At 41.6% G+C, this 26064-nt stretch overlaps 1 long non-coding RNA gene across 2 annotated transcripts in view; it reads left to right on the top strand.

Moving 5' to 3' along the window:
- The first annotated feature begins 2797 nt into the window (after window positions 1-2797).
- Window positions 2798-26064, top strand: part of LOC109634756 (uncharacterized) — an 87673-nt gene continuing 64406 nt past the window's right edge. For both annotated transcript variants that reach the window (XR_011246095.1, XR_002203080.2), the window contains exons 1-2: window positions 2798-2923; window positions 11248-11416. This is a non-coding gene — a long non-coding RNA (uncharacterized lncRNA). The remainder of the gene's footprint in view (window positions 2924-11247; window positions 11417-26064) is intronic.

The raw sequence follows: 26064 nt of genomic DNA, 5'->3' as shown, positions 1-26064 counted from the left end.
AGGGAAATGAGGCTTAATTAAATCTCTGGGGTTTCTATGACATTTGTGGGCTGAGCAGGAAATCTCAGTGACCCCCCCCCCCCCCCGTCTGGGTACTGGCCCTGATGATATGATGGATGAGGGGCATGCACGACAAACATGATGTGGTTGAGTATTTTCTTGTCTTAATTCAAAACTGATTTAACGTTCAGATTTTGTCGTGCTTTCACGCAAAACCCTGCTCTAGCACTCAGACAGCCCCTGTATGTTCACAGATTTGCTCTGCTTGCACTCAAATTGCAGCAGCATTTTATGGGTATAAACAGCAAAAGTAACCAGCTCGATATTAGACAAACAACAGTGATAAAGAAAGAAAAGAAAAAGGGAAGCATTTGCAGCCCAAATCTGTCTGCCCTTGTTTTTTTGACGTCAGTTTATCTTTATACTACTGGAAAGACCTCAAACTCTGATCACTGACACGAGCAGAGCGAAGCCGCTGCTTTACCTTCACCAGCTTGAACTACATAACTCCAAACTCATTGCCTCATTTCAGACCCTCACATTCTATTTCTTTCCTTGTTTGAATAGTCATCACAACAACTGCTGCTCTCCTCTGCCCCTCCACCTTCCATTACGCCTCTTTGATCTCTCCATCTTTCTGTCTTTCTTTCTGACTCCAGCTCAAACTCATCTCCTCGGTGTCAGGGGGTTTGATTGACAGCTGTGTGCTTTCAAATAATTGCATCATAATTTCCCAGCACCACTGACTGCTAAGCCTTTACTAAATACTGTAGATGTGCATTTATCTGTCTTTATCTGTGTTTTTTACTTTTAACGTCCAATTCTAATATCACAATCTGTCACTTCAATATGCACTTAGTATGATTTCTCAGTGCAAAACTAGATTCAAAGATAAGACATTAATCGCTTTATACACCAATGCTCCCATTGTGTTTTGCTCATTTTCACCTAACAGCCACAATACAGACAAATAGTTCTGTATAGTTAGCATTATGCAGTTTTGAGGGTTCAGGAGGAGATAATTCTACTCACTATAGTTTAAAATCAAAATCAAAATACTACAATAGTACAAGTTCAAACACATCAAAATGTACTTTAGATTAGTTACTTTACATCAGTACATCAGTTTTATTACCTCCATCTGTTTTTAAGTAAGATTATGCAAAAACTGCAGATTTCCACAAAACCTGACGATGGAAGGACGAGACAAAAGCAAAGAAAGAACCCAGGAAAATTTTGCATTTCACATTGCAAGATGTTTTTTTAAACCAAAACCAATTTCTCAGGGAATAATTAATGGATCTTGATTTTTACCCATGAGTGTGTGGTGCAACTTGATTGTGTTTAAGGAGGCTGTTGAGCCTTGGCTGAGGTGTGTGCTTTATTGCAAGCCATTCTAGTTTTATAGGACTTTGGCCTCATTCATACCATGGACGTGACCTTGTGCTGTGCAGAACCTGGAGTCGATACCTCTGGCTTGTCCTGGTGGACGGGGCACGCTGCGCTGCCAGACTCGTCCTTGCCTCATCATCAGCAGAGCAGAGGGGCCGTTAAATGTGATGGCCCACCGTTTCCCCTTTAACTCGCCGCCATCAGATCCAATGTGACATGCACAGTGCTGCTATGCAGATCCGAACTGGCTTCTCACTTCACACCAATCTGCACTGTCTCGTCACAGGGCAAATGCTGCTGTCTCCTCTGGCACTGCCATGACACAAATACACACACATAAAGAAAGAAAGAAACGACCTCCCCATTCAACACACACACACACACACACACACACACACACACACACACACACACACACACACACACACACACACACACACACACACACACAGAGCTAAGTGGTCAATTCATTCTGAGTGTAAAGATGATTCATCTTTGGGTGACTGTCAATTTCCCCTCTGGACTCATCTCTTGTGTCTCTGCCTCCTCCTCTGCCTTTGACTCTGTTCTCCCTCCTGCTGCTCTGCTCTCTCTGGGGTCTCTGTTTTTTAACTGAGAAAGTGGAATTCAACAAGGAGCCTGCAAATCTGTCTGAAGTTAAATGAAAACTAAAATGTGTCTGTCCTCCTAGGATAGAGTTTGGACTTTTTCTTTAAGCGTACAATGTCTATGTACTGACAAACACACATTTTTCTCTGTTTGAGCCCTATGGGGTTTCACAATAGAATAGTATTGGTGATGCTGGATTACAGGAAACCTGGTGAAATAAACGTCCTCAACAGTTGGTGAAGGGATGAAACCTGGGCCTGGGAAGAACCTGCGAAATGTTGGTGAAGATTAAGGTATAGATGCAGGTATTTCTTTGATAGATACCTTTTCAACAGTTTATGAATATTTCTGGGAATAATGCAGAGATCTTGACAATTTGGTGCAGATCCATCTGCTGCATATTTTCAGAATTTTTACAAAGATTTGTTCCACAACTGTTTTTATTCATTGTTAATTTTCCAGCTCTAGTGCATTAGAATAGACTGTATATAAAGATCAACGACATGTCTCAACTTACAAACCGTCTTCTTCTTCTTCTTCTTTCTTCTTCTTCGTCTTCTTTCTTCTTTCTTCTTTCTTCTTCCTTCTTCTTTCTTCTTCTACTACTTCTTCTTCTTCTTCTTCTTTGCAGGTGGTCAGCTGAGAAAATGGATTATCTTGGCCTTGTAAAATATGTTTGCAGATTAAAAGTGAGGTTGTTTGGGGGGAATCATTTCACAACTTTATTTTAGACTCTCAACCAAAACAGTTCCTCAGACGTCCGTAATGTTCAGACGTTGCTTTTACTCCCGCCACCACAGGATGGCGCTGCTCAACAGTAACACCCGTGTTCCGGTTGATTTCATCTAAATGACGTGAAGAAACAACCGCGTGCACGTTAGCAATGGATGAAGAGTCAGACTGAGCCAACACCTGATCTCAGGTAAGAGCCTCTTCTCCCACTGTGTTGAATCCACATCACTGGTGTATGAGCCTGGAGAACCTGAGTCTGTTTAACTCTGATGAATGGTGGTCTGCTAGTTTACAGGTGTCACTGATGGATGTGGATATAACATGGAGCTTTGTGTCAATGACAGTTGAACATTAATTCTGTTTCATGTGATGTTCCTGCACAGCTGAATCATTTTACCATTTAAATCCTGTGTTAGATACACGTGTGTAATGAGTGAAGCTTCCCCTGTATGAAATTTGACACCAGGCATCTAAAGTGCGTGTTTCCATGTTGGATGTATGAATTACTCCGTCCATTTTGTTTGTAAAATGTTTTTTCTTTAGTTTAAGCTTTATCTAACCGGGAAAGTACGGTGGCCGAGAGAGCTCAACCCGCTCTAAATTTGGAAAAGGTGTGTAAATGGTACAACACGTGTAAATTAAGAAAACGACCTCATCTGTATGAGGACACATGCGCTGGAGAAAGTCAGATGCAAATACAGAAACATGCTGCAAATAGAAAAAACGACAGAAATGTTTCCAGGGGACCCACAAAAGTGAAGAACCTGTAGTTCAATGCTTTGTGAAGTTAGTTGGTGATGGATTGAGGACGTGGCGACGTCGTCCATCTTCAAATACAGTCTACGATGCTGTCAAGGAAGCTATATTGAATTATGTCTCGATACATAACTAATGAGTTTATCATTGTGACAGTAATGATACAAGCAGTGAGTTTGGGCGAGTGATTCCTGATCCCAATTCAAATATTGACATTTGTATAACAGCTGTTTTTTAAAAATGAATTTCAAATGATTGTTTTTGTTTTATATAGTTTTTCTTTTGATATATAACCGTCTCCCTCTGGTCACTTTGGAACCTTTTCCAGTAAAGCCCTCACAGGATGAGCCAAATGTCGAGTGGTTCTCAGTCCTGCTTTCCCAGCGTTTCAACATTTCTCAGGGGCCTTCATCAGTTTCTGAAGAGTTTTCCTCAGGACTGCAGCTGGTAGAGATATTCAAGAAGCACACGGACGATGAATCATGAGGGAATCATTGTTTTTTGATTGTCGTGATCCATGATATTTAAATGACTATTGATGCCTCGCTCTTGGGAATTGATGATCTGTGTAAGGCTGGTGTTGTTTTGACGTGCTGCGTCACTGTAGCACCAGAGGGAAAATGAATATAACATGCTGCGTATGACAGTCGACCGGTTATGTTTGTTTCCTGAGGGTTGATAACTGTACAGCTGTCTCCTGTGGTCAGATACAAGTGTTTACCTTAATGGCATCATTCACTTTGCAGAGCAGAGTTGTGGATGGGATTTAGCTTGTTGTCGACTGCTTTCGTATCTTCCCTCACATTATTATTTAACCATAAACACGGACAATTGTTGGCGGTTTTGTGGATATGATCATGATGCAAAAGACAAAATATTTAAGAAACATTTCCCAACATTTTCTCCTCGACACTGTCGGCCATTTAGTCATTTTTACTCTATTTTTTTCCAAATAAATTGTGACCCAGTGAACATTGGGCAAACTGGGTATGGAGAACATAACCGTATTTGTAATAAGATGTGCAGGTTACAGGTTACTGCTGTGTACAGATTGCTTTTTAAACTTTCTCCAAATCACCTAGTGCCTCAACAAAGTTTTTTGTGTACTCAGCATTTCTGCTTTCTTTCTTTTAAACTTCTTGGCCACTTTTCTAGATGTGTATACTGTCAAGTGATAAAGCACAGATTCCATTAAATCTACTTTTAAAACTGTAAATTCGACTCAGTACCCATCCTGCCAGATCTCCTCCAGTACTTTCGAGCAAGTGCTAAAAGAGTCTGGGAAATAATTTATTTCTCCGCAAGTGGGTCACCAAGCAGCCGCAGAAGGTGAAATATTGAGATGCATTAAATCATTGGTAGCTTAAAGGTGGACTGTTGTGAGCTTAAAGGAAGTGTGTGAGTACATGGGGTTGTGTGAGTCTCCATGTGTGTGTTTCGCTGAGTGTTTGTGGCTGTTACATACTCTGGATCTTTAATAAGTTAGGGCCACTGGAGCCCAGGGTTTAATTAAGAGTTAGAGACAGATTTAGGCCTCAGCAGCTCCATGCTGGTCTTCTCCTTGGACACACGCACACACACACACACACACACACACACACGCGCACACACTCTGCAGGATCAGTGATGTCCTTGGAGGTTTTATAAATCACACTGAATATCTCAGAAATAAACTGGGTGCTTGGCAAGAAAAAGTGCAGAGAAAAGACACAGATCTTTGAGATAAAGACCAAAAGAAAAATGACAAAGTTTGAAAAGAAAAACATGAGTTAAGGTTCAGAACGATAGAGGGAATAATCGAAAGATGGCGAGCGATGAGAGAATGAAGAAAGTGTGGATGAAATGTGAAATCACATCAATAGTCTGGAATGAAAGAGGCGAGTGGAGCAGAGCTATGTCAGACCCGATAAAGTTTGCACTACATTAATTTATCTTGGCCGCAGGTGGAGGCCTGAGACCTGCACTATACATACAAAAATAAATAAAAGTAAAGCAGTTTTTTGTGCATGTGGAAAATACTCCATCTTCATTCCGATGCCTCTTTTTAGGTAGATATTTATCGTGTTCTTCCATTCCACCTTTTCTTTTTTTCTAAAGCAATAAAGGAGGTACAATTTGGACATTAAAGTAAGAACACAGAACAAATTGCAGAGCAAAGAGTGCAGAATAACGCAGAAATAAAAGCTGCTCCTTTATGCCAGACTCTCAAACCCTTTGGTCTCTCATGTAATTGAAATTCAGGAGTTATTCATATTTTGGGACTGGATTTTGAAAATTTAATCAGACACTTGAGGGATAATGCTTCGCACTTGACATTTACTTTTTCATTTCTCTCCTTTTTATGAGGTTTTTTTCCTCTGTCCTGAGCAAGTTGTGCAAAATGTTTTGAGTTTAAAGTTCAGTGTGTAAGATCTATTGGCAGAAATGGAATATAAAATAACTAGTGATGTTTTCACTAGTGTGTTTCATCTACTGTAGTTTGAAGTGTTGTTTTCTTTACCCTATGGACTTTTGTCTTCAAATATGTTTCATTTACATCTGGAGCAGGTCCCCTATGGAGGCCACCATGATTTTTCACAGTATTCCAGACTTTCTTCTTCTCAAATATTAGGACGTGTTGCTTTTCTCGAATTTTCTCTTTGGCCTCGCCAACATTAACTGCATCTTGGGCGGTGATACAATCACAAGTGGAGGGCTCTAAATTCAGATGTCAATGCAGCCAGGACTCACCGAGGTCACTTTTAGATCTGATCACTCATATCACATGTGCAGGTTTTCTGGGTAGTTCAATAATTCTGCATGCAGTTGATGCTGATATAAACATGTCTGGTCATCTGCGTGCAGAATTATGCATCGTATTTTGAATTATTGTAGAAAAAACACTGTGACAATGTGAAAAACTAACAGTTAACGATAATACACACTTTCAAACTAACACTTATGATTTTCGAAGCCTAAACAAAATCTGGCTGTGAATGACGGCAGCAAGAGTGTCTTAATACATGTGAGAGTTCAGCACATTTCCATACATACATGATCACGACGGGCAAGTTTTGGACGACTTTTAAAACAGTGTTTCCCGTTTCCCGCTGCATCGGTGACACAGCTCAGCGTCTTTGTGCGTGACACAGATATTGAGGGACCTCATTCAGAGCCTCGCACACTCTTCTCAGTCTGGGAGATTTATGAGGTGTGAGTTTCCATCTGAAACTCTCTAACCCTTTATAATAAAGTGAGATTAATACCGCAAAGATGTTCAATCAGTGGTGCGACGTGCAGATTTGTTTTCACAGATGAGGCTCCGCTGCTTGCTCTTCTGTACTCTATCCCTCATCCTCCTCCCTCATCACGTCCATTTACTTCACAAGATCATTTATATTTCCCGGAAAGGGGAAGAGCTTCTCATTAGTATGCAGAGAAGCGGAAGTACAAACGGCACAGAAGTATGAAAATGAAATATTCATGAGGATAGAGAGCTATCTTTGAGTGCGAGAGATGAGGACGTAGAAGAGAACAGTTGTCATATGGACACAAGCTTCCATCCGTCCGTTTCTGTTTTAGGACAGCCGGACTCTTCTTGTACCAGTTGACGTCTTAAACAACACGAGTGACAGAATAGACAGTTTGAAAAAGGAGGAGGGGTAAGAGAAGCTGTTCTATAGTTTCTCTCGTCCTCTTCCCCTCTCTCTTTTCGTTGTTCCTGTGCTGACTGTCACTTTAGCACTGCTGGCGATATCTCTATGGCAGTGAGAAGAAGACTTGGCAGACAAACTGAAGGTGAATAAAATGCAAAATAGCTTCAGCTAAAAAGATTCATGGGCTAAGCATATTTTTTACTGGCTGATAAAAATAAATAAATAAAATAATCGCCTGTGTTATACTGTAGCCAGACTCATACAACTGCATTTTCTCCACACCTTCATTTCTCACAGACCTTTGACCTTCTCATCCTCTGTGGGTTTTAATTTTAGTGGTTGCTTTAGTCCTTGTAAACATCCCCACATCACTTTCAATTAGCCTGATGGAAGCTAACGGCAGGCCGGCAGCCTGTTTGTTGCCGTAACATTCAGAGCCTTGTGTTTCACCTGTTTGTCCCTGAAGTACAATTAAAACCAAATATAGTCAGAAGAACTTTCGGGTAAAGATTTCTTGTTTTGATTTTTACAGTTGAATCAATGAAAAGTTAAAGTCAAATTAAAATTCGAGTTTAATTTCACTTTAATGAATCTATTTACTGCAAATCAATAACTTTAACATGGTAATTTATTATCTCAATGATTAACTGACATAAACATATTGGCAATTTATTGTTTTGGACCATAACACACTTTTACAATGTGCTCTCAAACTTTTACACAATGGAAATAAAAAGTAGCATCACTGAAATTAAGTTCTTTCTAATCCATTGTGTAATGTGATTCTTTTATAGATACAGAAAACGAGTTGCCCTTGTGTATTGAGTGTATTAAATATGAGATATAGTGACTGAGGTTATGTTTTCGGACCGAGCTCAAACATCATCGTCGCTGAACTCTCCTGTAAACAACCCATGTGAACGTTTTATGGGGCAGTGAAGTTATTCACACGTCTAATTCCAGCTGAAATAAACAGGGCCCATGTTACGCTCTTTGCAAAGTTTGATTATAATTAAAATCATTTGAAGATTTATTGTTTCTCGTGAGGAAAGATAAAAGAGAGGAGACAATAGGAGCCTTATGTTTCAGGTTTTGGACGTGATAAAACCATTTGTTTTTGCCAATCAGCATTTCTCTCTCGTCCGTTTCTCTCATGAGTATAAATGTGTTTATATGCAGGCATGTACATGGATGTGTTGTGTGTTTAGCTTGGATGATTGTGTAGCCTCAGTACTCTTCACAGAGGGTAGATTACTTATTTATTAAAAGGACTCATTTATTCAGATGAGGCATCTGGAGAGGCTGGGGGGCTTGTTTAAGTCATGAAATAAAACCCCTCTACTCTTCTTCATCCCCCTCCCTGAGAAACCCCTCGCTATCAACATCCAGATTGAAATCTCTGTAGCTCAAATCTGGAAAAACAGAAAATCCCCAACAACAACAAACAAAAATACCCAGAACAGAAGTTTAGAGAATTGTAGTCTGTCATTCTTTCCTTGAGATTCAGTATATCTCTGTTAACCTTGATTTCAGTCCTGTTTGTAATCAGACCATTCTGTTTGTAGCATGCAAAATGAATATTACCTCTGGGTTTGTACAACTAATGAGTTTTCTTCTTGTCGATTAGCAGAAATTTCAATTCTATTCAATATTTTCTGTTGATGTTATTTTATTACTCCAATTATTGTTTTTATTAGGTATAAAAAAGAAACCCCTACAGGTCTGCACTGCTGGGTGAAATGGGGGATTGGGGTGATATCTGTTGTTCCGTCAGGCCAACACTGAGTTGTAGATTCTGTAAGATGGGGTAGTGGGATGTTGTCAGTACACTGTGAAGCCCTGAATTTAAACTTCATATATCAGTTTAGCCTCCAGCTGTGTAGAGAGTTACATGGATAACTTGGTAAATCTGCTCTTTGGGACAGGTTTATCCAGCAGAAATCCAAACTTAGTTTCTCTTTATCCGTCAACCTGAACAAATGAAACTGAATTTAACAAGAAATAATAACCATTTAATTCACCGCGTGTTTTCCATACTTCCAAACCTCTTTCTGTTCCCTTCCCTGCTCTCGTCCCCATGAGCTCCGCCTTCACGGGGGGAGGCTGCTGTCGCTTGTTGTGATGCCAGACCATGATTCACCCGCGGTTGACAGACTAAATCTCGTGCTAGGCCGAGGCTGATATGACATGTGCCAGCTGGGCTGTGGATGCCTCAGATTTTCTGTGCCTTTTCCCAAAGGTGCCAACATAACCAGCCACTGAGCCCGGGAGTTACCCCGCTCTTACACAGGGTTCTGCACACGCAACCTCCTGAGTTGAGAGAGATGGAAGTGAAGGTGTCAGAACTTACTCACAAAGCAATGCTCAACATGTTGTAGAGAGAGAACGTGGGTCGGAAGGGTCAGGGGAGAAACAGCTGGATAAGACATCTGGATTCAACTCTGTAGCCTCAAGATATGAATCCAATGTCATCTTCATCTCTGTTCTACAAAGCCTTTAATCTTGGGCCTTTTGTGCAGCCCTCTCTCTCGGTTGAGTAACTCTGCCGTGGCCTTCGTGCACCTCCTATGTGTGCAATCAAGTGGAGGTTCTCACAAGTGCATGTGAAAGCTCCTGTTTTGACAGGTGCTTGAATCAGGGATTAGAGTGCGGATGAGAGTTGCATTAATCAGAGGATTCAGCCTCGGCTGCTCCTCTCATCCCTCCGACTAAATATACAGCACAGCGCTCTGCAAGCCAGGCAGGGATGCAGGGAATGACTGAGATGGTGTAAATGTGGTTTCCAAGCTGTCAAATAGAGGCTTATTACTGGAGGGCTAGACGTGCTTTCATGGGTCATTCAATGTGTATATGTCTGGTGTGTGTGTGTGTGTGTGTGTGTGTGTGTGTGTGTGTGTGTGTGTGTGTGTGTGTGTGTGTGTGTGTGTGTGTGTGTGTTCCTTGATTTGGATTGGGGGCTCAGATAAGAGTGATGAGTGTGTAAAGTTTGTTTTATCTTTGAGCGCCACTCTCTTGGGGCCAGTCTGCAGTTTCTAATGCACTAAATCAGGAGGCAGATGGCTCTCTCCGTTTTCATCTATTCCTCCATCTCAGGTCACCTCTATTTCCCACAGCATACCATTCAGCATGTGTGTGTGTACGCGTGTGTGTGCGCGAGGTGGTGAGTTCATCTCACGGTCTAATTGGGATGACATTTCTGCTCTCCAAATTAAATTATTCAGCTCCTCTGTTCATTTGTTCTCCTATTCCTTTGTTCCCCGTCCACCAACTGCCTGGCTCTCTCTCTCTTCAGGCCAAAAACCTGCGCTCATAAAAGCACTGACCCCAAAAATAGAGAAACCATAACTTGTGTCTTTATTTGAGTGCTTTGTGAGGTGGTTGAAACTCATTCTGCGCTGTGACCTTCACCGAAAGTCAGTGACTTATAGGCAGAAGCACTGGGAGGAATCCTCCAGTTGTGACCAGAGGTTGTAAGCAAGTGGCGAGCTTCTATTATGGAGGTGCAAATTCAAAGACATGCAAGGATCTTTAGAGTGAGAGCGAGAGCGCTGTGAGTTTTTGGCCTTGCTCTTTAATCAGAAATTCTGTTTGTGTTTCTCGTAGCTTGAGATTCCATAACGCTCGTCGCCTATTGCTAACAAACACACGTTGCGTCTCTCGTATCTAGGCAACACCGAATGTCTAAAAGGTACATTTCACAATTTTAACTGATGTTCAACATCAACATGCCCACTTGCTCAATTTGAATTTTTCCAGATATTTTCCTGCTTTATTTTCCACATGGGCTCACTCTGATATTCTCTGGATATTTTACCTGGGGCGGCTGGCAGGAAAGGTTACGATAGATGTTCGGATCAACTGACGCTGACATTTGCATTCTCTCATTCAGCCCCTCAAGAAAATATCTGACAAATATCCTCGACAAAAAATGTTTCCCTCCTTTATTATCGACTTCAGCTTCAAGAAATATCTGTACTTTCACATCTGTTATCGAGCAGGCGTTCCATCGACCTTGAGGGTGAAGTGAAGCTGTATTTGTATTGTCTGTCTCTAAAGTGACAAGAGGAGGTTAAGCTATCCATCAAGGAAAAAAAGCGCCTCTTTTTTCTTTGTCTTTCTGCAGCTTGGCTCTCGTCCCTGTTCGCTCACGCGTCTGTTCTCCTTGGCTCGTCTTTGATGCAAGAAGGTGTGGGACAAGAAGCCAGCATGATACTTGGAGTTAAAGCAAACTTCTCAGATCCAGTTTCATCCTGCTTGCATCACACACTCGTTCAGTCTCACGCAGATAAGAGGTCAGTCTTTGTGTACGCACCTTTTTCTCAGTTTTGTTTCTATTCGTGTTCACAAACATAACAAATACATTTACATCCCTTAGTGCTGGTGCAGAAGAGCACGGCCAGATTTGATGGGTTAGGATCCCGCATTCCTGCTTAGCACTTGGTGATTATTTTATTTGCATTTGGGTTCTGGGGAAAACATTTGACATCAGTGAATATCTCAGCTGCTGCTGAAACAATGCGTTAACACACATGAATAGTTATGGGATGTTGTGTTGGAGAATTGTTCAGTCTTGGCAGTTTTGCGCTCTACCTACTGCCTTCTAACTTTATTTGCATATGTGGGCTGAGTGAACAACATGTGGGTGTTGATATTTGCATGTGTGATGAGAGGAAGAAGGTAGACTTGGGTGGTAATAAGGTATCCTGGGGTGTCCGCTTCATTACTGTCAGGAATGAATGTGATGTAATGAACGCCTCAGGAGTGTTTGTCCACCGCCACTTTTTGTGTGGTTGACGATGCTATGAATGGGATGACAGGACTTTTTGTAAACAATGGACTTTGCTAACTGATCCTATTTGCATGTTGTGATCTCAGAAGGGAGATTTTTTTTAAAACAGATGAGGTTTGTAAGTAAGTTTGTATTTTATTGTATTTGGATCGTGTGTCATAGATCTTGATACTGGGTGTCCACTCTTCTTAAAGAAGAGAAACCATTCATGTGTTATCTATACCACTTTCAGGGTTGCAGAGAGGGCGGGGGTATACCCTGGGCAAGGGCTGTCGCTTTTTTCAAAAAATCAACTTCAAATAAATTTGACATGAAATCTATTTGAATAACAACCCCCCCCAGGCTCACCTTTGTTTGTTACTTTGCTGTCTACGTTGTAGAGGCCAAAATACTTGACACGCGCAGCTTCTCGGGTGCTTTGTGATTGTCTGCTTTGCTGGCGTTCCCCATTTTCCCAGGTCGAAGTGGAATTTGAACCTATAACCTTATTGCTGTCAGTGGCGACAATGCTAATCACTGCTCACCACTGTTCAGAAATACTATAGATCTGCTAATTTGAGTGCCATGTTTAGATTGATGGTAAAAACGTTTCTTGACAGCCCATCAGCATGGCAGGATTTCTCCTGGTGCTGCTGAGAGAGAGAGAGAAACAGAGAAACAGAGAAAGAGAATAATGCTGAACACAACTCTACAAAGAATCAATGGGACAAAAGACTAAGCTGGAGAGCTTATATTTTATTATGAGAGTTGTAAAAAACATTTTTGGTCCATTATGAAACCGTGGTGGGACAAATGAGACTTGGCGGACAGCCACAGTTTTGGTAATTAATGGGAAACACTGATAGTATTTACCACTCTCTTGTACTCTTGTGTATTCCTGAGTCTATTTAAGTTACTATCCTAAATGATTTTATAAATAGAGATGCAGTTGCTTCAGTCTGTTTGGAATCTTAAGTAAAAGAGTTGCCGCATCACCACATCACTCATATGTAGGTCAGGGACATGAGTTTGTGTTTATATGATTGTGTGTGTGTGTGTGTGTGTGTGTGTGTGTGTGTGTGTGTGTGTGTGTGTGTGTGTGTGTGTGTGTGTGTGTGTGTGACGGAGTGGGGTGAATCTCCTCTGTTGTGATGTGAATGCTGTAAACAAACATCAGTGCTCAGTGAAGATGTGCAGCAGCGTCGCTGTGAATCTGTTGGTAGCTTCTGAAATTGTTTTTTGATTATTAAAAGGAAAAACAATTTCCTCTGATCAGATCAGTGAGAGCTGATGACTGATGCTGTCTACTTAAACAACAAAGACGAGATGGAATTTGAAATTGTTCAAATAAATAAGTTGAAGTAACTTTCACAGATATCTCAAGTTTCTAAAGAATTAGATGGTTTGTGTTGGAATTTGTTTGTGTGCATATGATTTGTGAGCAACATCAAAGAAAGAACTCTGGTTCCGTCTTTAGCCACATTTTCAGCTTGTGTCTTTACAGATCTGCTGCAGAAGAATGTTTTGGCTTTTTGCAATTTGAGTTCAAGTTCGGGACGCAGATGTGACGCATGCACATTGCATCTGCCAAGGAGGATAACTTTTATTTCCCATCTGTTGGTTTCTTTAATGTTGCTAAGATTTTTCTCAGGTAATAATTCATGGATCTTGATGAAAACAATCAGGCACATTTAGAGAATTGATATCTATGCGTTTGTGTAATTTAAGGGGACTGTTGGGCCTTGGAGCTACAGTATATGCACAAAGATTTGTTGTCACGATTACATGGTTGCAGTGAAAGTTTACCCATGTCTAGACGTAAACATGTAAGTGCAACAAAATAAAGTTTTTATGACTTGTTTGTGTGCTTTATTTGATTATTGGAGCTTAAAGTCTTCATATTCTTAGTTTTACTGGTCCAAAGACATTTAGTTTTAGTGCAATTTTAAATTGTAGTATTAAAAGAGAGGGAAGACAATCTGTCCAAACGGGAACCAGCAATCTTGACATTTATAGTTGGTTTAATGTCAAAATGATTGCCGAAACAATAGTCAATCAACCGATCTGTGCTACTGCAAAGCTTGAATTCACCACTGCTCCTTTTAAATTCTTTATTTTTTAAATGAAATTTAACTCAACTGAGACCAGGGGGTGTAGATTCAAAATGGAAGCGATGAAGTCATTGAGATTAAAAAACAAGAATAAAAAAAAGAATAATTTAGGTGCAGTTTCACCCACTTTGTCTGCAACATTGTGGAGAAAGTAATTACTGAAAAACTACCCAACATCCACTTGTTATCCTTTTTATCGCTCGTGGCGGCAGTTGCATGTAGCGCTGCGCTGGGTGCTGCGTGGGTCATTTCAGGGGTCAGGGTTTTTTAATTGGATAATCCAGTCCCCAGCTATCTGAGATTAGCAGCTACTCAAGCCCGGGGAATTGATATGATAGTGTTTGACCCGCATGACCACAGTGGGTTAAGCTCCATCCTCACTGCGGCAGCACACAGGTCTGCCTCAGGGAAGCAAAGAAACTACCCGAGATGATGAAGGAAAATTTGTTCAGCAGCCGCCAGTTTCAAAATCAGAGATATTCATTTTCCGCCGGACACCGCTGCTAATCAGTCTTCTTGAAATGTTAACAGTATGTCTCTGCCTTCAAAGCAGCCCGCTGAGGATTAAACTTCCCTTTGTTCTCACTTCTGATCCTGTGCCGCGGCCTTTAACAAGAGCTTTTGTATGTGCTCATCATTTCTGCTGGTGTGTGTGTGTGTGTGTGTGTGTGTGTGTGTGTGTGTGTGTGTGTGTGTGTGTGTGTGTGTGTGTGTGTGTGTGTGTGTGTGTGTGTGTGTGTGTGTGTGTGTGTGTGTGTGTGTGTGTGTGCACAATTTTTTATTTATTTCTTCACTCACACCCCTGCTTGTGATTGTGGCGCGGCGTTAAACCCGAGAATGTGCATGTGTCGGAGCTGTCCGCTTAATCCTTACAGCAAATAAAGGGAGGTTTACTCAGTCTGCTGCGCTCACACACTAGAGCAGGCGAGCGAGCAGATGCACACACTTCACATGCACGGGCACGTGCGTGTGTTGCACATGCTCTCTCTACCTATTCATATCTTTCTTTCTCCCCCTCCATCTGGCTGATGCTTCATCCCTCCATTATTCCACCTCTCTAAGATTCTCTCTCTCTTCTGGAGCCCGTGCTTCATCTTTCTCCCATCCCTCTGTCTCTCTCTCTCTCTCTCTCTCTCTCTCTCTCCCTCCCTGCCCTCGCTTCCAGACTCGTACACAAACCCTGCTGCTCACAGTGTCTCTGTCTCTCTGCCAAGCCAATCAGGGTTTGGAAACTGGCTCAAAAGCGTGAGGATTACCCCCACACCCACAGCTATTACCCCCAACTTTCCTGAGCAGGGCACAAAAGCTGCTAGTGTCCCATAATGAGAGAGCTGCTGAGCTGCTGAGGAGGGACTTATGATTAGCGATGGTGTTTTCTGCCTCTTAGAGAAGCACAGGGCTACCACTGTTAAATGTGCCGCGGTCACAGCTAAGCTCCAGAGGGGGCTCTGCGGTCCGACACTCAGGACTGTGTGTTTGTGTTCTCCATGACAGCCCCCGGTGTTGGCCAGTTGTTTGTTTTCTGTTCGAGCCGTTGTTGTCCGTGTGTTTGATCACTGATAACAGATATGATCAAGCAGTGGTTGGGATCAGCTGTTACAGGCAGACACTGCTGGTTCGCACTGACCACAACGCAGCCTGCAGATGATGACCGTTGTCTCCCATATGAACATTTAAACGTATGTTTATGGCATTTATTATTGTCACAACTCATTCGTGTAAGAGAGCAATTCTCCTCCGTGCACAAATGTGATCCCATAAGAACAGGGAATTAATATATGTGAGCTCAACCATCCCGATATGCTCATAACTGTGCAATGCTCATTTGAGACTTTGGATTGGGGGACAGCTGACATCTCTGATCTTTTAATTGGTCACTTTAAATACTGATCGTTACCTTTGATTGGCTGTTTAATTTGATTACTGACATGCATAGTCTCCAGTTCGGGCAGCCCAGTTGATGCGGTTATTTCAAGATTGTTTTATCATTTAATTGAACCACACTCCTCTTTGTGATACATTTTTAGATAACCATGATAGACTTTCTCCAATCAAAAGTGCATGTTTACTCACCACAGTGTTAATTTAAGATATCCACCATAACTTTCTTACCAGTAAAGATCATATTGCAAGCTCTGAACAACCTCTCTCCTCTAAATAATATATATAAACAATATCTAAAAATCATGAGTGGCTGTTTTAACATTTAATAGCTGGACTAGATATCAAGTATACTGCAGATTTAATTCAACCCCTCCTCGTCAGTTACATTTTTTTGATACATTTTTTTATGTCTGCAGTAGAATAAAAAGACAGGGACGTATTCCCATTTCAAACATTTACAATCAAGCTGTTGCTTTTAATAAATCAAAATGAAAAACCAATCTATATATCTACTGGTAAAAATGCCATTACAGATATCCACAAAATAGACATTATCAGCAGTGAAAATGGGATCAGTGGTTGTTGAAAGTGACCAATCACAGGAACGCAGATGTCAGCCACTGTCCCCAAAGTCTCAAAAGTCAATTTCACAAGCGAGCGAGCATTCAGCTGTTGCAAGCGCATATGATCAGTTGAACTTACATTAATCAATACTCGTACTGGAGCATGTGGAGCAGAAATGACCTCAGTTTAAAATATATGGGCTTGGGGTCTCTAGAAGCACTCACCTGAAACAAATCACAGTCAGGGAATCAAAGATTTTTGGATGAGCGGATGTCGAGACCCTGACATATAAACCACTTTGCTCATTGTTTTGGGTTGAGCACTTATTTAAGATGGGACTAATATTGTATTGCACTGTCTGCAATTGTTCAAAATTATTTCACTTCGGAACCAAAAATATTCTGTCACTGAATTTTATTTTCAACCTGCCTGCTCTGCTTTATTACCATGTGCTGACTTTGCACTTGAAATGATGACTTTGCAAAAAAACCTTCAGGCAGGAGAAAGTAATGAGGTGTGCTATGACTTGACATTGCGCTAGCAAGAACATTGGGATCTTGTCTTTACCCCATGGGCTTTTACGAATTTCCTTTATTTCATGTATAGAAAGTAAATACGTTTTTCATTATTTGTCTGCATGGGTATGTTCGATTTCATTGGTCACTGAATGGCATCCTGGTCAGAAATCACTGTCTCTGTACTCAACAATCAAAATAATCCTCTATAATACAACAAGTCTGAACCCCAATCCTTACCCTTAGCTTTCTAAACCACCTCAGGACAAAAAGACTCAGTGTCCTTGAAATGACAAGACAGATGCTATAAATGTACAAAGAAAGAGCGAGTGGTGCAAGTGTGTGAACAACGTTTTGTGCGAATGTGCCTGTTTTAATGAAGCGCAAGGAACTGACGTGGTGAAAAGTATTCCTGGCTTGTCCTTGTAATTTGAGTCCGTCAGATTTGTGTACACATGGCTTGACTGTCAGAAAGTTGCTGCCAATGTCTACACCCGGAGGAATGTGCACACAAAGGAACGCTACTGTGAGTAGGAAAGAGACGGTGGAGTGAAAGTGAGTTTATGTGAGAAAAGAGGAAATAGAAAGTTTGGGCCTTCTGCTCGATAACATACGACAACAATACAATAATTTTGTGGCTACAAGTGTTTGAAACAATGCGATTTATTCTTGTGAACTGATGTGAAAGACAATTGTATGTGAATATTTTATGTCGTGACAATAAAACCACCTTCACCAAGGTTGTATTTTACTCACGGGTACCGATGTGTGTGTGTTTACCATCATATCCGTCAGAGCAATGTGACTTGAATGAACAAAACCTTGAGGACATCATTGCATTCGTCAGCCATCTTCGCCCATCCTTTCCCTATGTTGCCTTTTCCTTTAAATCTGAGCCAATCACAGCAGAGCGTTCCAACTGGCACCTCTGTGATTAGCTGAACACACAGTTCCACAGTTTTCTCTGTTGTATTTACAATGTTTTGGGGCCAGAAAAAAATCTTGGCAGTGCAACATAGAAAAAGAAGTTAAAAATAAAATGAAAATAAAATATATGTCCTTATTATGTCATTATTGATTGGCTTCACAGTTCTCTTGAAACGGAGCTTTGAAAGTATAAGACAAACGGACAAAAAAAATATTTAGCTCCTGAACTGGGACAAGCTCCGAGCTAATGCGGAATTACCCTGTAATACAGTTCCACTAAAAGCAATGTTCTCCATAGTCAGATCATCCTCTCACCACCCTGCAAATAGCTGATATGATCGTGCGTCTGTATTTCGCTCTGTGGTGGTGATTATAAACAGCTGTTTATGGCTTTAGTTTCTCTCAGTCTTGTTTATTGCCCATTCATTCGCTATCAGGACCAAAAACTATATTTCCATCATTTTATATCAACAAAAAAAAGAAAGAAAAGCAAGCAGGCTAATACGTTCCATCTATGATCGTCTCCGCTCTGTTTCTAAATCAGTGGGGCAACATTACACACAACTTATAGTCTGAACAACGCTGGTTGGAGTGTGTGTTTGTGTACATGCATGTGTTGTGAGTGTTGGATATATGCAGGAGATGGCGAGGTAGATGTAAAGAGACAGTCAGGGATGGTAAAAACATTATGGACATATTTCCATGGCTAACTAGAAACATCAGCAATCTTTAATTGTTTGACTGATCACACACACAAACCTAATATCCACTCTTCCACTGTCCCTAAGTCGGAGTCAGATCACTGTGTGTAGGAAAGTCGTTATACAAGCTTGTATCCGTGTTCGTTTTTGGGATTCTAGCTTAGTTCGATAAACAGTCTCATTTCTTACTCTGTGAGTCTGTGATCTTGTGTTGAACTTTCTCTGAACCCAAACAGAGCTCCCCTGGCAATAGGGATGTGGAATATCTCCAGAAAAACAATCAATGGTATTTAGTATTTCAACTGGGAAAAATTCAGATGACACTAATACATTATTAATAAATGACTTTGTGGCAACCTTGAAATGTTTTGTTAAAAAACAAGCATTTGGGTTGTGACAGACTTGACAGGTCTCTGCCACCTTTGGCCGTTTTTCCTGTTTGTCCCCCCCCAGCTCCCCTCAGGCACTGCACAAATGTGGATTTTGTGGTTTCACTACCTGACAGACACTGACGAGCACAAACATGAACTCAAAATGTACCTGAAGAAATATATACTAGTTGATACTGAGGATGCTAGATCCAAAGTTTTCTACTGGGGTTGTTTTTTGTTTTCCCAAATGAGCCAAAGAAATGAGGATTACATTTATTCAAAAAACTGAAAAAAACATATGTACTATTTATGACCTATTTATAAGTTTCCTCATTCCATCTTGAGTTTCAGGGCATGTGATCAAATGTGGGTCGAAGCACCATATATTGGTTTTATAAAGTTCAGTGGGCTTTAATTCACTGTGGAAAATTAGTAGACCGAAATATTTTATTTTGATGGTGAACTGATCTTTAACAACAGAGTAAATCCTGAGTGTAGCTGTATGTGCACAGTGACTGAGCTCTTGGTGACTGTTGCAACAAATTTAAATGAAACTGAAAGCTTTCCCCCTCTACGTCTTTCCTAATTTCACTCGTTTTTAGTTTGTCCTTGTGCTCAGCCACACTGCTGCCCCATCCGATTATGTGTGAACGCAGCGCAAGTAAATGCATATTCATTGTTATTACATCAAGAACAACAATGCTGTGGTGTTCCCATTCTCAGCACTAGAGTGAACACTGCACACAGAAGTAAGCAGCAGTTAAAATGTTAAAAAAAAAAAGAAATGAGCTTTTTGGCATATTGCTTTTTGTGACATCTCAGTGCTCAGTACTCTGAGCGGCTGCTTCAGAGAGGAAGAGAACTACAAGAAGATCAAGACGCTTGTGTCTTTGTATCTTAATCCCCTCGACATTTTATAGCGAGAGACTAAAAGCGTTGGTCAGACTTTGGTCATCTGTCTTGAACACAGCGAGATCAAGAAGCTTTAGAGAAACGGCAGTTTCACAACGATTCAGCCGATCTGTGCTTTTCCAAATGTTCACATTGACTTTGTATCACAAGTCTATGAAAAATGTATGTTTTGGTGCCTCTCTAATACTTTGATTAGCTTTTTAATGCCAGTCACAGTTCAGACTATATACTGTAATGTTTGATACACATGTGTTTGAGCTGGAGAAGATTTTAGCTACTTGGATAATGTGTGTTGATGTTTTCTTTTTAGTGGGGATTTTAAACTGGGACTTGTGTCTTCTTTCAATGCCATTATTCAACTTTGCTTCTGTTTCTACATCTTCTTACCTTCTTCAATAGTTAGCATGTTAGCACCACCGAGCCCCTGCACTCCCCATCTAGCGCTTAAACTCTGTATCTCAAAAGGTGGTGAGTCTAGTCTGGCTTCAGTCCAACATGAGAGGAGGAAGACAAAGCTTTGCCTAGAGGGCACACTCTAATCTCTTGCTTGTAAATGCAACGATGGCTGAAGCTCTTGGCAAGTGACCATTAGCACCACCATTACCACCTGGTCCCGGCAAGAAAGCATGTTTGGCAGCAATGAAACGAGGTGATGGGGTGACCCGAAGGCCGAAGGGTTAGGGCTTCCACCATATGGGCACGTTCGCCTTGAGCAGCAGCTCCCTGGTTTTCAACTCCCGGCTTTCAACTCTGCAGCATTTACATAAAGACATTGAAATGACCAGAAAATAAATAGAAACACAAGAGAACTGATAGAATATGAAAAAAAACAAATGATATTGCCAGAGAGTTTGATGCTGAACTTGCAGCGTTTCTTTGGATTAGTAAACAACTGCTTGCAGCCAACTTATATCCACATGGACTGAAACACCACTGCTTGAATTACCAAATAAAAAAAACATCTTGAACACTACTGCAAAGTCAAAGCCTGAAGTTTTTCTGTTCCTATCTTTTTTTTCTGTGAGTCCCTCTCTCTGGTGCTGTCAGATTAATCTCAGTCTGCTTAAGCCGTGTAGCACCATCGATGATAGGTGGTACTGAGATGCACAGAGATGAATGAGGGTGTTTGCCTTGACTATTATTCCCTCTGTTAGAGCGGAGCAGCATGAGCACCTCACAGCCAGTCTAGATCCGTCTAAATTTGCCTCTGGCAAGACCAAGGTCACTGAAGCCTTGCCATCACATTTGCATACTGTGTGCTATATATATATATATATATATATATATATATATATATAAGAGCTGAGGTCGTTTGTGTTGCTGAACTATAAACATGATATTGTGGATAAATATATTTATCTTCTCTTAGTATGTCAATAACTGAATAATCAGTGGTTTTTTATGCATATGTGATGAGTAAGGACTTGTCCACGTATTTAGCAGATCCAAGCATCCGTGTCTCTGATATCTGAGCCTGGTGTCGGTGCCTATTTATTCCTCCTATTGATTCACTCCTGGTCCTCTCTCTCACACACACTTCCTCACACACAATGCATTTCCCCCAGGGCGTACGCTATTCCTTCCTGACCTTCATGCAGCTCCCAAGTCTCTCTTCCCTTCTCTCTCTCGCTTGCTTGCTCGCTCGCTCTCCGTGTGCGCGTGCTGGCATGGGGCTGAGGGAACAGTCCGCTAATAGAAAGTCTATTGACTGGGCCAGTCACTCATTGCTGCTATTATAGCTGCTGTGGCCCTCTGGACGGCAGTCGATAAAAGCAGCTTGTCTCTGTTCTCTAGTGGGAGGCCTTTGTCAGCACTGTAGGAAAATTAAATGTTTGATCGACCACCTTTAAGATGCAGTTTATAGTGCATGTGTGTGTCTGTGAGCATGCGTGAGATTTGTGTGTTCATGTGTGAGATTGCAGAAAGTTCAGGGAAACAGGTCTGACACTGCAACAGTTAATCCTCTTTGAGTGTCTCAGACTTTGCTCTGAGGAGTGTTTCTGTGTGTGTGTGTGTGTGTGTGTGTGTGTGTGTGTGTGTGTGTGTGTGTGTGTGTGTGTGTGTGCATGCATTTTATGCCAGTGTGACCACTAATTCCCTGAAAGCTTGTTTTTCAGTATGCCTGGACTGGAAACAGCTGGCACAACTGTCTCACTGTTGCTGCAGATCCATGAACATGCTCTTATGCCAAATCTCTCCGTAAAAAAATTTGGCAGCAAAACTGAGTCATAAAGGAGACAACAAATTAAACTTCTGTTAAAAAGATGAGGGTAATATTTAGCTGCGGTGCATTGAACTTGATATCAAACCTTGATACTTCTTCAGTACTGACAGAAATGCGTCGAGGAACAACCGATTGAATAATGGAGGGAATCTGGATCAGAACATTGTGAGATGGTTGTTTTTTGACAATTTCAAGCCATATTTGGGGAACTAGTGTCTTTTAGTGAGTACAGTCCAGTGCAGCTGGATTGAGGTCAAGGGGACTGTTGGGCCTCGGTGGAGTAACGTGTTCTTCTGAGCACCATTTTACTTTCGGAATGGCACAAGTAGAATGTGTGCCATTGAACTACTACAATTTGTTTCTTGGCTCATCGACGGAACAGCTGAACTAAAAATGCTTTCACTGTCTATATTCACATCGTGATGACTGCCCCAGTGCAAAACAGTATTATAGACATAACGCCAGAACAGAGCTCATTAGAATGATCCCTAAGGTGGCGCTGGGGGACAGTGAGGAGTGTGTGTGCTCTAAGCGCTGGCATTCACACTTGGAAGGCGGAGACAGTGTGCAGACTGCGCAGCAAGGTCACTGTCAGCTGAGAATAAATATGGAAAGACCTGCTTGTGCTTCTAATCTGTGGCAAGCTGTGAACCACCTCAGTTATGCGCACACACACACACACACACACACACACACACACACACACCCTGGAAACCAAGGCCGCAGGGTGAAGGACCATGGTGAGACAATGGTATGCAGTGTGGATGTTCTGCTGACCTGCGACTGAATGAAATATGTGACACCCTTTTCTCTGGGCCACATTATCCTCATGAGGGTTCCGTTTCCTCATAGCAATGTATGGCAGCGTGTTGGAGTTAATGCCGCTTTCTCGCCACCTTTGACATCTTCATGTCATTACCGACTGGCTGTGGCGACAAGCCGAGACAAGGTCATCACATCAGAGATTTCAAATGTCTTGAGTGACAATTCAGTGGCATTAAAGTCCAGTGTCAAAATTCAGCGCTTACAAAACCTTTGAGAGAGGTCCCAGTCAACGCTTAAGCTGCTGTGTCTGTCAGGAGAGTCGATCATGGGCGTGAGATAACTGGGAAGGAAACTTGCTGCTAATTCTGTCCCATATTTATGCTCGCGGCACAAGAGGAGGGAGAGCGGCTAATATGATTATCGCTAATTTCTGCCAAACTGCTGGTAAGATGGCTTAGGGAGAGAAATGTGTCCAAACGTATAGACGCAAGCACTCAGACACTTTGTGCTCTGCCATGCACGCACGCACGCACGCACGCATGCACACACGCACACACAGTGCAGGGAGACAGGCAGCTGCTGATTGAATTAAGGTAAAATGAACTGGGAACTTACTAAAAGTTGTGCCGCTTCCCTGCAGGCGACAATCCAGTTACTGTCATTAATATACCTGGCAGGAGCTTCACTGCTGGAAAGGAAGACACAGAAACACACTATGTATGGATGCATGTATGGGGGCGGTGTAGGCGGCGGCGGCGGTGGGCAGGGGGTAAAATTAGGATGAGGCAGTCGCCAGATGGAGAGTTGAGGTGGAGGAGGAGGTAAAGGCTTTGCCGAGTGATATCTGTGGTATGCAGGGTGTGAAGCGTGTCATCTGTCCTCTAATAGAAAACCGGCATGTGGCCTGAGACCGAAATGCGAAAACACACTTTCCTTTTCCCTGCGCAGGCTCGCTCTCGGCTACTGTTTGTGCCTGAAGGATAACCGCCCCAATCACTTTCAGATCGCTGATGTCCACGTCCATCCATCTGACTCTGTGTCTCTCTGTCACCTGTCATGCATTCAGCAGTGATGCAACTTCCCACTATTGTGTGATCAGCCTCTTAAGCAGGTTTTGACTGGGGAGTTAATTGGAGGCCATGTTTGTGACGCAAGTTATTAATGCAGATTCTCAGACAGAGAAGGCTGGGAAAGCACTGCACTCGCTTTCTATCCAGATTAATGCATCTGTTTAATGCTGCCTGACAAACGGATATCTTTTAAATGAAAGACCTGACTGACCAAAGATACCTGCCATTAGTCTTTTGTCTTCTGGAAACAGGATCTCATCACATCAACATGCTGTCACTGGTGATTGCTGTTGTACAAATGGTAATATAGAAATTACACGAGTACTCTTTTGTCTTACAAGAGAATTTAAAATAAGTGACACATGAGACTCACTTTACTTCAATGTTCGTGCAGCTGTTGTTCAAGGTCGGAGTGACCTTGCTGGAGCTTTGAACAGTGAGGTTGCCATAATGCCTCTAAGCTGATGGGTTCGGATTTGGTCTCTGAGGATCTTTTTACTGAGAAAGAGGGCACCTGTCATTGTGTGTGTGTGTGTGTGTGTGTGTGTGTGTGTGTGTGTGTGTGTGTGTGTGTGTGTGTGTGTGTGTGTGTGTGTGTGTGTGTGTGTTTTATTTTGAAAGAAGTTATTTTGCGGACTTCTTGCTTAATAAGAGCCTTTCAATTAGTCTGAAATAGAATCATCATCTTGTTTTGGTTTGTGGTGCTGAAATGCACGAAGCGACATATGTGAGTCACATGCACAAATTGTCAACTGCCTCGCACAGACGTCAAAACGGTCAGCGATTTTAGGATGAATGGCATCATCCCCCTTGGGATCTGAGATATATTAGCAGCCCATTCAAACCCTTGCAGTGTTTTTCACCCCATAGTGCCTGTGATGACAGCCGCCCTCTGGTTTGTGACCTATAAGATTATATATCGCTCTGCAGCCCCAGTTAACTCCCCGGCCTTTTACATTCAACAGCACAAAAGACGAGTTTGCTCTGCAGGCACTCATTCCCACTTTCTCCTCCTCTAATGAAGGCTAAGTGCATTTTAGTGTTTTAATGGCTCTATATTATACTCATCCCTTCATCCTGTTCACTTACACAACAGTGACTGATTAAGGCCAAGACCCATTGATATTCTCCTTTAAACAGGAGAGGGGTTGTATAATGTTAGAGGGTGAGTAGTGTTCATACATTTTAGTCTTGAATTATTCATTTCATGCAACTTTTAAGGCCCAAAACATATGGGCCACATAGTATAGGGCATCACACTGACTCACTGCATTGATTTATTTTACTAAATCTTTTATGGTTTCTACACTATGCTCCATAGAATGGCTTTTTATAAATACATGTATTTATATAGCACCTTTCATAACAGTCATTACAAGGATGCACAAATGAGAAAATGAAACAAAGCTGTTGCTGCATTCATGGTAAAAATGCCCATTGAAGGAGTAGAGACAATGACACAGTTTTTATTCTAATGGCTCCGTACGCCAAATGTAATTATAGTAGTCTTTGGTTGAAGTGCACACTTTCTGCTTTCTCTTTAATTCACAATTCTGATTCATAACATCAAATATTGATATTAAATGTTTGGATGCAAAATTGAAAACAATAGAAAATATGCCACAATCTGACTGCACCATATTTTTTCATGAGTTTTCAAATTATACTGATACAACTAGACCGTCTCTTTCTGTGCATGAACATTGTCCTTTTCTCCTTTTCTCTAACAACCTCCTTTTATGCTGATACATTCAGAAGTTGGTGTCTTGTTCTGTTACTGAGCTCGCCTTTGGTTTGGTCTGTGTTCCTCCATGTAAGGTAATTTTCTGCTTAGCTGAAACTCTTAATTGAGACATTAGATTTCTTGGTGTTTCTGCTCGAGGTTCAGTTTTTTTTATGTCTGATTTCTCTGACATTAGACACACGATCTGCAGCAAAGTCACCACGCACAGAGTTTTGCATCTCCTCAGCACTTTGTCAGCACAAGGTAGTGGTCTGGCTGCACCCATAATCAAACTGCTTTGTAGCACTGCTGGGGCTTATTTGCATTTCTTTAACCAATCACACCTGTCTTAGGAAATGCTAAATCTAGGATTCAGGAACCGTGCCTCTGCAAAATAGCATGGCG

The sequence above is a fragment of the Paralichthys olivaceus genome, chromosome 14, assembly GCF_024713975.1.
Source record: "Paralichthys olivaceus isolate ysfri-2021 chromosome 14, ASM2471397v2, whole genome shotgun sequence".
Lineage (NCBI taxonomy): Eukaryota > Metazoa > Chordata > Actinopteri > Pleuronectiformes > Paralichthyidae > Paralichthys > Paralichthys olivaceus.
This window is presented reverse-complemented; position numbering and strand designations above follow the sequence as displayed.